The sequence below is a fragment of the Callithrix jacchus genome, chromosome 10, assembly GCF_049354715.1.
Source record: "Callithrix jacchus isolate 240 chromosome 10, calJac240_pri, whole genome shotgun sequence".
In the NCBI taxonomy this organism is placed as follows: Eukaryota; Metazoa; Chordata; class Mammalia; order Primates; family Cebidae; genus Callithrix; species Callithrix jacchus.
Genome location: NC_133511.1, coordinates 40,798,083 through 40,810,367, shown reverse-complemented (window position 1 = coordinate 40,810,367; position 12,285 = coordinate 40,798,083). Strand labels below are relative to the sequence as shown.

The 12,285-nt window shown below is 37.4% G+C and overlaps 1 protein-coding gene and 1 long non-coding RNA gene across 3 annotated transcripts in view; one reads left to right on the top strand and one right to left on the bottom strand.

Annotated features, from left to right (window-relative positions):
* The window catches only part of LOC118145750 (uncharacterized), a 42,026-nt gene extending 31,341 nt beyond the window's left edge, over window positions 1–10,685 (bottom strand). Inside the window, exon 1 of the long non-coding RNA XR_008475061.2 lies at window positions 10,530–10,685. This is a non-coding gene — a long non-coding RNA (uncharacterized LOC118145750). The remainder of the gene's footprint in view (window positions 1–10,529) is intronic.
* CNTN5 (contactin 5) overlaps window positions 10,470–12,285 on the top strand; it is a 1,452,729-nt gene continuing 1,450,913 nt past the window's right edge. For both annotated transcript variants that reach the window (XM_002754648.7, XM_078339900.1), the window contains exon 1: window positions 10,470–10,727. The gene's annotated coding sequence lies outside the window, so the exon portion shown is untranslated. The remainder of the gene's footprint in view (window positions 10,728–12,285) is intronic.

Here is a 12,285-nt window from a genome sequence, read left to right as displayed (position 1 = left end):
TATCTCTTCCTCACATCAGCTACCAACTCTACCAAATTACTTCCCAGCATCTCTGACCCTTAATTACAGCTGCTCAATATTATACAGTACAGCTTCCTACGTATTACACAATTCAGTCTATGTCACTAACTCCCAAACTGGACTCATTTTCTAACCTTTCTTTAAATATGTATCCCCATCTCAGCTAAACCCACTATGTTCAAGAAAGTGGAATTACCTTTTTTTTCTGCTCAGCACAATGGACTGTGTTGGACATCTTGTTTACTGGTCTATATACAGCAGTGAAAGCTCAGCTCTGTGAGGTTACAGTCTGTTTCATACCTACTTTGTTTGCCACGTTCTTGTAGTTCTACTTTCTCAGAAGAAAAGAAGTACAGAGGGATTCTTTGGCATTCTTCTCCACAATCAGTCTACAGCATCTACCCACATTCACCAATTTGAAATTTACTAAACACGTGAGCCTGAGGTATACACTATGCCCCTAGCATATGAGATGTATGTCAGTGTTGGTATAAATACAGTTATAGACATCAATATAGGTGTAGATCCTGGCATAATCAAAAGATGTGGATGTACAGATATAGATAGATGCAGATACAGATATTTTTAATCGCCTCCAGCCAATTCTTCTATTCTTCAAATGTACTATCTCCATGAAAGGCTCCTCCCCTTGTACATGTTGAGAAGCAAGGTGTTCATCATGTGTTTCTACACAAGATCCTGAGAGTATCTCTGTTAAAGGATATTGAATATTGCATTTATATGTCTGGACTATGAACTCCTTGAAAGTAAAGATGGTGCATCTTTGTGACACTGTTGTCATGGACTCGGTAATTTTAAAAGTTTGTTAAATGAAGATGTGGAATTTAAAAATAACAATCCGTATTAATTATCAAATTAATCTGTCATGCAAAAAAATTAAAATGTGCCTATCCAAGTAGCAGTGGCATAGAAAAACTCAGGTTAGAATTTTATCAATAAAAATTCATTTCAGAACTCTTTCCTGAAATATCCAGTCATTCAATAATACTTGTTATGAGAAAAATAAATCTCCACATAAGAAATAGAAAGAATAAATATTTACTTATGTAAAGTATAATTTGAGCAACAATTGGAACACACCAATCTTTTTACCCTTTTTAATCTCTTAATTAATAAGTAAATTTAATATAAAAAAGGCTTTTAGTTAAAATTCAAATTGCTTTGAGCGATGTAACAATAAACTATTTTTATTTTGTTTGCTTTTACACTTTTATGTAAGAGTGTAGATACTTATCTGGAAACTTTATTTTACAAGAAATAATCTTAACACTGGTTTATAATGAAAAAAAGAGGACATAATGTTAACTAAAATAAGCAAGACACAGAAGGAAAAATACTGCATAATCTCATCTGTGGCATCTAAAAAATAGTCATTACTGGGGCAGGGTGGGGAGTGGCTGGAAGTGGGAGGAAGTAGGTCAAAAAGTACAAACTTGCAGCTATGTAGGATGAATGTCTAATAAAATAATAAATAAATGCAATGTACAGCATGATGATGCATAGGCTAATTTTCTTAACTATAATAATTATACACATATATATAGACATATATAATATACATATATATATAAATATATATATTTCAAAGCATCATGTTATACATCTTAAATATGTAAAATCAAATATCCTACCTCAAATGTAGGTACATTGTGAAAGACAAGCTTAATGTTCATGGCTATTTCTATTAGATTCAGTTTTGCTGTCGGTAAGCAAGGCCGTACCTCCACTAAGAACCTATGTCCAACTGAGATGTCAGAGACAATACGTCCTAATTCTCTCTGGTTACACTCAGGTTTCTTTACTAGTAATAACGGTTCCTGTGCTTTCATTTGTATGATACTTATATGCGTTATCTGCAGTTAAGAGTTAGTGAAGTATGAAGCACAAACATGTTTTGCTCCATATCAGAATATAAAAGCCAACAATGTAGACTTTAAAAAGAAATGTATTTCCCATAGCTTCATACAAAATGTACTTTCTTATTAAGTAATTATTGCCATTGAGAACAAATCAGGATAAGCTTTGTATTATTACCAATTATCATTGACCCTTGAATAATGCAGGAGTTAGAGGCACGAAACCCCACCCAAAAATTCACATATAGCATTTGACTTCCCCAAAACTTAACTATTAATAGCCTACTGTTGACTTACCAAGAACATAAGCATTGATTAACTTATATTTTATATGTCATATGTATTATATGTGATATTCTTACAATGAAATAAACTAGAGAAAAAAAGGTTAAAACCATAAGGAAAATAAAACATTTATTTTTCATTAAGTGGAAGTAGATGATCTCATAAAGACTCATCCTAGGTCTTCTAGGTCAGGCACGGTGACTCACACCTGTAATCCCAGCATTTTGGGAGGGTCAGGTGGACTGATCACTTAAGGTCACGAGTTCGAGACTAGCCTGGCCAATATGTTGAAACCCCATCTCTACTAAAAATACAAAAAATTAGCAAGGCTTCGTGGCAGGCACCTGTAGTCCTAGCCACTTGGGAGGCTGAGACAGGAATATTGCTTGAACCTGGGAGGTAGAGGTTGCAGTGAGCAGAGATCGCATCACTGCACTCCAGACTGGGTGACAGAGTGAGACTCCCTCTCTCCAAAAAAAAAAAGACCTTGTCTTCCTGTTAGATGAGGTGGAAGAAGGGTGGGGGGAAGGAGGGAGAAGAGGGTGAATTGCTTGAGGTCAGGAATTTGAGACTAACCTGGCCAATATGTTGAAACTCCATCGCTATTAAAATACAAAAAAATTAGCCAGACTTGGTGACAGGCGCATGTGGTCCCAGCTACTTGGGAGCCTGAGGCATGAGAATCGCTTGAACCCATAGATTGCAGTGAGTGGAGATTGTGTCACTGCCCTCCGGCCTCGGCAACAAACAGAGTGAGACTTCCTCTCAAAGAAAAAAAAAGAAAAGAAAGGAATGAGGGACCTTGTCTTTCTGTTGAGTAGGCAGGAGGAGGAGAAGGAGGAGTAGAGTTTTCTCAGGGCTGGCAGAGGTGGAAGAAACCCCACGTATGAATGGATCCGTGCAGTTCAAACCCATGTTGATCGAGGGTCCATGTGGTCTAAGGAAATCTCAGAAGTTGGAACTCTTATTTAGGTCATATGAAAATAGGGAGAAAGGAAAGGAAAGGTTGGGGGAAAGGTCTGCAGTTCTATTTTGGATGTTGAGGAGAAGATGAGAGGGACAGCTGCGGCTTTCTCACTTTAGAGGGCTGGCACAGTTGTGGCCTGCTTTGCCAAGAAGAACATGCACAAGCCATAGCTAACAGGCAAAGTAGACCTGGAATATGGGATGATGGCCTGGAGTGGAAACGGCCTATAAAGTCTCGGTCCTCCCAGGGATTTGTCCATGAGTCTGGAAATCAGATACTTTTTGCCCTTATTTTATTTTTTATTAAAAACATATGTATATACACTTGGGAGTACCGTGCAGTTTTGTTACATGGATGTATTGCACAGTGCTGAAGTCTGTGCTTTTAGTGTAACTATCACCCGATTTAAAAAGAAAAAAAAACTATCTGGGTAGAAAACTGATTTCTTCTCATTATTCTTGTAATATCCAAAAGCTCTGTTTTTAGTGACTGCTCTATTAGTGTTTTTAAACTTCTCTTGGTCAAACATAAAGTTTTCATCAATACAAATATCTCGTTACAACATTAATTGTGCAGATTTCCACTGGAAAATGACCATACTTCGTATCCTTCCGGCCTTGTCATTGTTGGTGGCATTATTCTAAGGCTCGCCGTGAATACAGAACACCCACTGCTGTCATTTTTCAGCAAGCATTGCCGTGTTTTTTTGGTCTCATATTGGCTTCCAGTGGGTTCTGATATGATTTCTTCTGCTCAGAATTCTTATCAGTATCTTGCTACCTCATTAGCAAGCATCATTTAACACAAACACCTGAGCCGACGTGATGCCACCTTGCTCAGCCTTGTGCCTTTCTTTGGGACTGTCCAACCTAGCCTCCTTTCTCTTCACTACAAGAAGACTGTCAGCCCTTTGTGAGCTGATAATTAATAATCAATTAACGTTTGATAATAAAATTGCATTATATTGTACTTTGGCACCTGAAGTAATTTATTTTCATCACACCAGGAGCAGCTCGTCACCAATTATAATAAAGTAGGTTCACAGTCTATGATTTTTTCTTTCATGTAAAATTTGTGTAACAGAAATAATAAGAGGTGTATAAAACAGGTGTCACATAGCGATAATACATTGATTAATATTTGTTGCCATATTAAGTGGGCTTGGGATCCTTACAAGAAAGGTGCTATTTAAGCATAAAATATTGGTGTTGTGTCTGTACTCGCATAGCTTATAAATTATATCTTGAGATCTCACAGACACAAAGCAAGTTTTTACCATTGTCAGCAAGCAAAGCCAATGTAGCTCTTCGAGAGGGAGCCTCCTGCGTCATTAAAACAGTTGCCAGCTGAGCCCTGATCCCTTCATCACTATCATAAGTGGTGGTGGATGGTAGTTCAGGTATAAGGAACACAGTTGCATTTCCAGGTACCAGGCTGAACCTGATACAGTAACAGGGAAAAGATTTTCTTAACAAACATACAAAACTAGTTATAAATAACAATTATGGCAAATATACCAAAATGCAGTCTCTTTGAAAAAAAAAAAAAAACGGCATGTGTTAAAACAATGTATTTTCCTTCAGAATTGCAGGATGTTGTATGCCAATTAGCAAGTTGAATAAGATATTCAGATAAAACACTAGAATGTGAGATTATACATTTGTATACAAAATGTATACAAAAATGTAAATTTATTCATCTCTGTGCAGTTCTTAAAGTAGTAGATTCCTAATAAATGGCAGTTGAATGAAGCATAAATCTCTGTGAGTATGTGAAAATGCCACAAACTGTCAGTTAAATTTAATCTGGTATTTTACCTTGGATTCCACTTGTACTAAAACTATTCCCCATTATTTGGATTCTTTATATGCAAGGTATGTTAATCTGATATGATAAAAACAGCTTGTTTCCTGGCGTTCTAATTGTTTTATTCAAATTAAAATGGGGATTTGTTTAGCGAACAAGTTAAGAACATTGTAGTGGAAGCACTCTACTTAGGTTTGTGTTTCACTAGATCATTAATATAGAATTGAACAGTTTGCCTAAAGCAAGCCTACTTTATTGCCTAGTGTATACTTTGCCCTCTACAAATGTTAATAGCTCTTGTTTTGCCACTGAGTGTAAGAGCACCTTTGAAACATTCTGCCATCTTGCAATTTGCCAATGAATTTATTAGACACCGCTTCAACTGCTAATTTGGGGTTCCTCTCAGTTCCCTAAAAAATCAGAACATCCTTAGGTCAGAACGTAAATGGCATTGCTAATTAGTGCATGATTGCCATCTAGTGGTAGCCCTGGGTAACTACAGGCTTATTGGTGAACAAAAAAAGAAAAAAATGGTGAAAATGTTCCACTTCTTATTTAAAATGCAGTCTCTGGGAGTTAGTCTCAGACAAACAAATGAGACATCCTCTATACACACTACTCAGCCAGGAAAAATTTAAACACAAAGTATATCAAAATGAGGGGTGGAAGAATTTAGTTCCTGGTCCACAGAAGGCATAAAGTCTAGTTCTACACAAAATGTTTTAAAGACCTACACAAAATGTTTTAAAGACCTACACAAAATGTTTTAACCCGGATTCTAAGCACAGTTTGGAAATATTGTAGATGAGACCAGGAATGGCTAATATATAAAGATGGGAACAGTATTTGATAGCAGTATTTTTGAAGGATGATTATTTTGATGTAGGGCCAAATGTCAAAGACAGGTCAAGTTAACATTCCTGACAGACGTGGGAGATAGGGAAGAGATGGGGAAAAATTAAATCCAACACACATATGGCCATTCTTCCAAACCACAAAGAGCAGATTAGACTAATTATAAGAAACTATTAGATATTTCATTCCATATTGAGAAGAACAGCATGTAAACAGCAGCAATACAGAGAAATAGCTGGTCATGAGCAAATGACTCTTATTTTTGTTTCTTTGTGGAAATAACTTTATATCAGAAGATCTTGGTGAGAGAATGCTATGTAAAAGAGAAATTAGGCATCTATAAAGGTAATAGATGTTAGAAAGGTAATAGATTATAGAAATCCTGAGAATGAAAATATATCCAAGAAACAAATGTAGAAATCCGTATCTAAAGGAATCTACTGGATGAAAACTACTAAGTAAATTTTACTTTTAAATCGGTAAGATTTCAACTTTTACTTCTCTTTTCTGAAATCTTAATTAACTGCCAATGTTTATTGTTCTTGCTTTAAAAAGGAAGTTTTGGCTGGACCAAAATGTCACAAAGTGTGAGCATGAATTCCATTAGATCATTAATATATGATTATTAATATTTGCTGCTTACATGTAGAAGCTTCATGTTTTCAGCTTCTACAAGTAAGAGCTGGTACTGTGACCACCAAAAGTTTGACCACCACGGTTGAATTAGAGCTCCTCTCTCATACTTCTTCATAGTTTTGACTTCCGATGTGATCAAGACAGTGACAAAGTAGACTATGTTCTTTAGTGCTGTTTACTGAAGCAGCTGTTAAATTAATTAAGTCGGTATATTTTCCAAGTCTGATTAAGATATGTTTACCTCGGCTTTCACAAAACAGCTGCGATATGAATTCTAAGACTCATCTACTAAGAAACTCAAAATATAATTAAAATCATCATATTTTGTCCAGTTCAAGTAAAAGTTTACTTTTGCTTCTTCATGTGTTACTTTATACTTACAGGGAACACTGGTATGTATTGAAAATGCAAGAGTTTGATCTTAGTACTTACATACTCACCATTCTCGGTAATATAACATAGAGGATTAAAACGTCAAAACAGGAAACGCAAATGCTAAAGGAAGCTCTAGTAGGCAAGGCAGGTGATCCAAGAAAGATGACTGATGTAGACATGAATTCACCGTTGCTCTTTTTTCCTACATTTATGCTGCAATTTGATGGGACATAATAATAGTTATCATCTGTTAACTAGAACCTAGAACCTTATCTGAGTCAATTGAATGGAAACAGAAAGAAGGGCATGATTTAAATAAAAATCTGTAACACGAATGAGACAAAATCTTCGAGGCAGCTCAACTGCTACAGATGTGCTGCATCTGCTTGCTTGCCCATTGGGGACAATGAGATAAAGAGATTAAGACATTTACACAAAGATGGCTACACAACAAGATCAGATCAGCACATGACAGCTAGGTTGAGGTGTCATAACCATAGCATAGAGAAAGTGCCCTACTGAACCACGTAACCCACTTAAAAACAATGTTAGAATTCACTTAATGGCCAAATGATATTTTATTAGGGTATCAGATGAGCTGGTTAATTTAAAAATGTCATAAACATCAAATAGAGAAAAAAAAACAGTGAGCTTTTAATAATTCCATTTTGTTAAGTAAACAGCATTGGAATTTAATAACCGGGCATTCATACTTTTATGTCTTTTAAAGACAGATCTTACATCAAAACAAGTGTCGCTTAAAATCCCATTTTCATATGTCAATAGTAGAAAATCTTGGTCATGATATGTGAAAATATTTGATGTGTACTTGGAAAACGTAAGTTAGTTTGTTTCTTTTTAGTAGAACTCTGGTAAGGAGTTTTATTTGTTTGTTTGTTTTTTATTTTAAGCACTATTGTTTCTCTAATTCCAGACATTGACTTGCTTTAACCTGAACGCTGCAGATATAAAAGGATACAGAAGTGTACCTGAACGGTAGAGCCCTCACTTTCCAAGCACAAAAATTTAAAATTGTACAGCACACAAATTAACAACATAATGGCAAAATTCTAGAGACAGGTGAGTCCGATGGAATAACAATTTGCCTATTATATATATAAATAGGGAATATATAATTGTAGATTATTACAAATAAGAACATTAAAAGTCATAAAAGAAATGAGAATAAATATAACCACTCTTTCTGGGTCCTGAATGACGTGTAGCCAGGTAACTTAGTCACCCCCAAATAATGACTGAAGTCAACATTTTAAATTTGAACTGACAGAAATAGACCTTACTATTTTTAATTAAACAGATTCAACATTTCCTTTCTCTCTTTCTAAATTATCAGATAACTTTGCAAGGTGAAGTGCTATTACATTATCTACTTGTTTCAAAAATGTATTCACACCCTATTCTTGTGATAATATTGCTCTCTTTATAAAAAGTAAAAATATCAGAAGTTTTTATTTAGTTCTTTGCTTAAGAAAGGAGAAATATTTAGTTCATTTACATCATGTGAAAGGTAAATGTTCTTGTTCATGTTAATGGTAGTAGGGCACTGTGAATCACGTGACTGATAGCGGCTAACAACCTTAATGGTAGACCTAGCACTATAGTACATCAATGTAGTTTTCTCTATAAACCTCATTTCTGGCTTCATTTGATGTCTCCTCCTATCACTTTACCCTTTTCCTTGATCTCACTGGCCTACATTTTTTATTCATTTTTTTTAAATTGGATAAATTTCTATAAGGCAACCTACATCCTTTCTAGAGCAAAGCTAGTTGAAAGAAATGATGTGATATGATGACTCAAAATGCCCAAATTATCGGATCATGGGTAATATAGAATGGTGTTCTATGAAGGGAAGACAACTTTTAGTAAGCTTTCTACACTTCTGACCCCTCTTTAAGGCTGCATGTGCTCAATTATACACTTTTAAAGGCAAAAACCTCATTGCACAATAAAAAGAATGCTGTAAAGCTCCTCCACTTTTAATTTATTTTGTGATATATTTAATGTGGTTATAAAAGTCCTTTTAGTTCTCTCTGTGAACCACAGCCTGAAAGAGGAGGAGAGCCGGTGGGGAGAGAAAAAGCCACAGAAGGGGAGTCTCCACAACAATCCCTCAGTTAACACGTAAAGAAGATAACCTAATTACTGGAAAGCAGGAACACGAAAATAAAAAGTATGGAAGGGTGGAGAAGCATTCAATGCACACAAATTTGTCTTTGCTACAGAACAAGCAATCAGCCTGGTTCCTGAGGGTAGCGATTAAAAGCAGAGACTGGGTGTTTGTACAACCTCATTGGATGAGTGAGAAGCAGCCAAGAAACAGGAAAAGACTAATTTTAATTACCAGAAAAACTGCAAGAGAAAGAACACAGAGCTGGTGGTAGACGGCTTGCAGCTACAGGCTGCATGGCACTGTACTCTCCTTGCCAATTAGAGCCAGTCAGACCCCATCAGGGGATGCAGTGAGCAGAGGAATCAGCGTCAGTCCAGGGTCAGGCTGCTCTCAAACACACATGAAAAACGGACACCAGCCGACACGGGGTGCGACCCCAGACTCCCATGCAGTTTCTCATATAGACACAGAAACATAAAACAGTTAAGTGGGATTTCCTTTCCATTAAATACAGGTGCAAACCACATTCTCTATGGAAATATATAGCAAAGGAAATGTTACATAATTTATTTAACAAATACCTAGTTACCATCAGACCAATCGCAGAAACTGGCAAACGACTCTAAGACTGAGAGGAAAAAAAAAAAAAAAAAAAAAAGTAGAGAGGAGGACTGGCAGAACAATGGCACTAAAGCTGCCACACTGTGGATTTACTACCTGTGTTATTTTTCCAATTACAGCCATTGTAATATAAAAATTCAGAAAAAAAAGGTTGCTGTCTGAGACCGTTCCTTCGCTTTTTTTGAACTGACTCCGCACCCCAAATCAAAGAGAAATAAAATCAGGCAGAGCCTGATAGTCCCTTAGATGAAACTCGCAAGTGCAGAAACAAAAGAGAAGTGCTTCCTATTTAGGACTTAAGACAATTCTGCAAAGTGAAAAAGTCCGCTCTGAAACCGACCTAAGTGAACGCGTCAGTCCGTGCTGCAGCTGTCAGAGGTGTAAGCCGGGGACTCCGGGAACCCGCGGGAAGACGGGAGCAGCGGAGGAGGAAGGGACTCTCGCCTGGATCTGCCGTGCGGTCTCCAGCCAGCACGTTTGCTTTGTAATCTATGAATGTTAAATACCGAGGGGCTGCAGAGCAGAAACGCTAGGGGAAGAGGGGCAAGCCCTCTGTACTTAGCAGGGAAGGAGAATGCCGGGTGACTAGTGAGACGGGTGGAGCAGCACAGGGAGCCCTCCTGGAGGCACGCCGTTCGTTCAGCCGGGGACATGCTAGATGAACCTTTGCAGCAGGAGGCAGTGAGGCGCTGGACGCGGGCGCCGGCGACAGCGCGGGAGGGCGGCGGGCGGGGAGGGGCGAGGGGCCGCCCCGGGAGGACACAGCCAGTCAGAGGCGCGGGGCGCGGGGCGCGCGGACGCATTGGAGGAAAACACGCGAGCCCCAAACACACCAGCCGGAGGAGGCGCCGCACCTACTTCCCAATATAACCAACTACGGCGTGGGGGAGCCGAACTGCGAGAAGGCGGCAGCCAAAGTGCCATTAAAGCTGGGGCGGAGAGGATGCGTTACCTGGGTCCCCTCTGCCGCGAGAGGCAGGGCGAGCTGGAGGATTCCCTCTGAATGATTAAGAACTCCGCAGTTTGCCTTTGCCACAGGCTGCAAAGGACCCGACGAGTCGCTCTCTCTGAACTGTGCTGCTGGGCAGGAGGATGGGAGACAGGAATTGAGAGTCACAGAGGAAGGACAGCGGAGTCTGGCATCTTATTGGTAAGTGGCTGACATTCCTTTGCCAGTGACTGCGTTCTGTGATTGTGCACTTCATCTCCCAGCCACTTAGGATTTTCGGCACACTCGCTTCTGCAAAGCCATCCTTTCTTGCCATGTTGCCAGAATGTAAAAACTGTAAGATGAAGCTTTTTAAAAATAAATAAAGAAAGAAAACATGCTGTTATTTTCTGCTGGGATTTGATGGCAGAAAGTTGAAACAGGAGTAAATATAACCTTTTTGATTATCTCCGAATGCCACCCAAAATAAGACTAAACAATTCCAAGATAAAGTGAGAATGTTTCCACAAAAGAAACCAAATGTTCGGAAAACAGAATGTCGTTCTCAGGTATAGAATGTATGTCTTATGGTTGAGCACTGAGTTTCTGAGACTAAATAACTGGGCATCTGGCATTGCAATAACTTGTTAAAATTCACCAGGGATGCTCTATAAGCGGAGTTCTACAAAGTTCGTGAGACTGAGAAAAACTGTATCTTAGATTATGCTGAGCTTTATTCTAAAGGTTGTATAGGATTGTGATAGATTAAAAACTGATGTTCAGACATCTTTACTGAGTTTTGGATGGAGATATACGGAAGAAAATATCAATTTGCACATATATAATCCTGATGTACTATATAAGCTGAGAATTACTCTGACTACCTGAATGATGAAGTTGTTTCAACTAAATTTGTATGCGAAATAACTAGAATAGAATCCACTAAATATTTTAATTATATTACTTTTAAATCTTAGAACCCTTTTCCTGTGAAAAATACAATTTCATGTGGTAATTGATATGCAGGTGAGAAGCAAAAAACCTTTAAACTGTTGTATGTTCAATGCCTTACCTACATTTAATTCATTTGTTTCTTAATTTAAAAGAGAAAATCATTTAGCGATTCAGTACTTCTACTTTGATTCTTAGTATTCACTGTGGAAATAAGGATGAAAGAAGTAGACGTTCCTTAGAATACTAGCATTTAAAAAATATAGAAAAATAGTCAAATTTAAAAATTAATGCAGATATCATCGATTACTAGTGAATTGCAGCAGAACTACAGAGGTACTTATGACCATTACAGGGAGCTTAAGGGAGTTCATTATGATTAACATTGTGACTCTAAGTATCTTTTTTAAATGATTAGGTCATTAGTGTTTTTTAAAATGCCAGTAAGTCAATTTTGGCAAATTCTCATGGTTGCTTGCATATTCTTCTATTTCATGCTCAAATTATTCTAAGTTAAATCGGGACTATTATACCGAGTCTTAATAGGTGTAAGTTTGCTCTGACTTGAATAAAGAGATATGACTAAGACTATGTCGTATAAAACTAATGATAACAAATTAAAGATATTACACACAAAGAACACCTAAGTCTATTAAAGGGAGAAAAAACAAAAAATTCCGGGTTAATGTTGCAAAAAGGAAAATGCAATATAAAGAATAGAATTTGAAGAATAATTAGCTGGGGTGTGAGAAAATAATATTAAAGCCTATCTGAAAATAGAAAGTCAGTGAAATGGTTAGTACAGGTGCCAGTGTTTTTGCTTAAGATT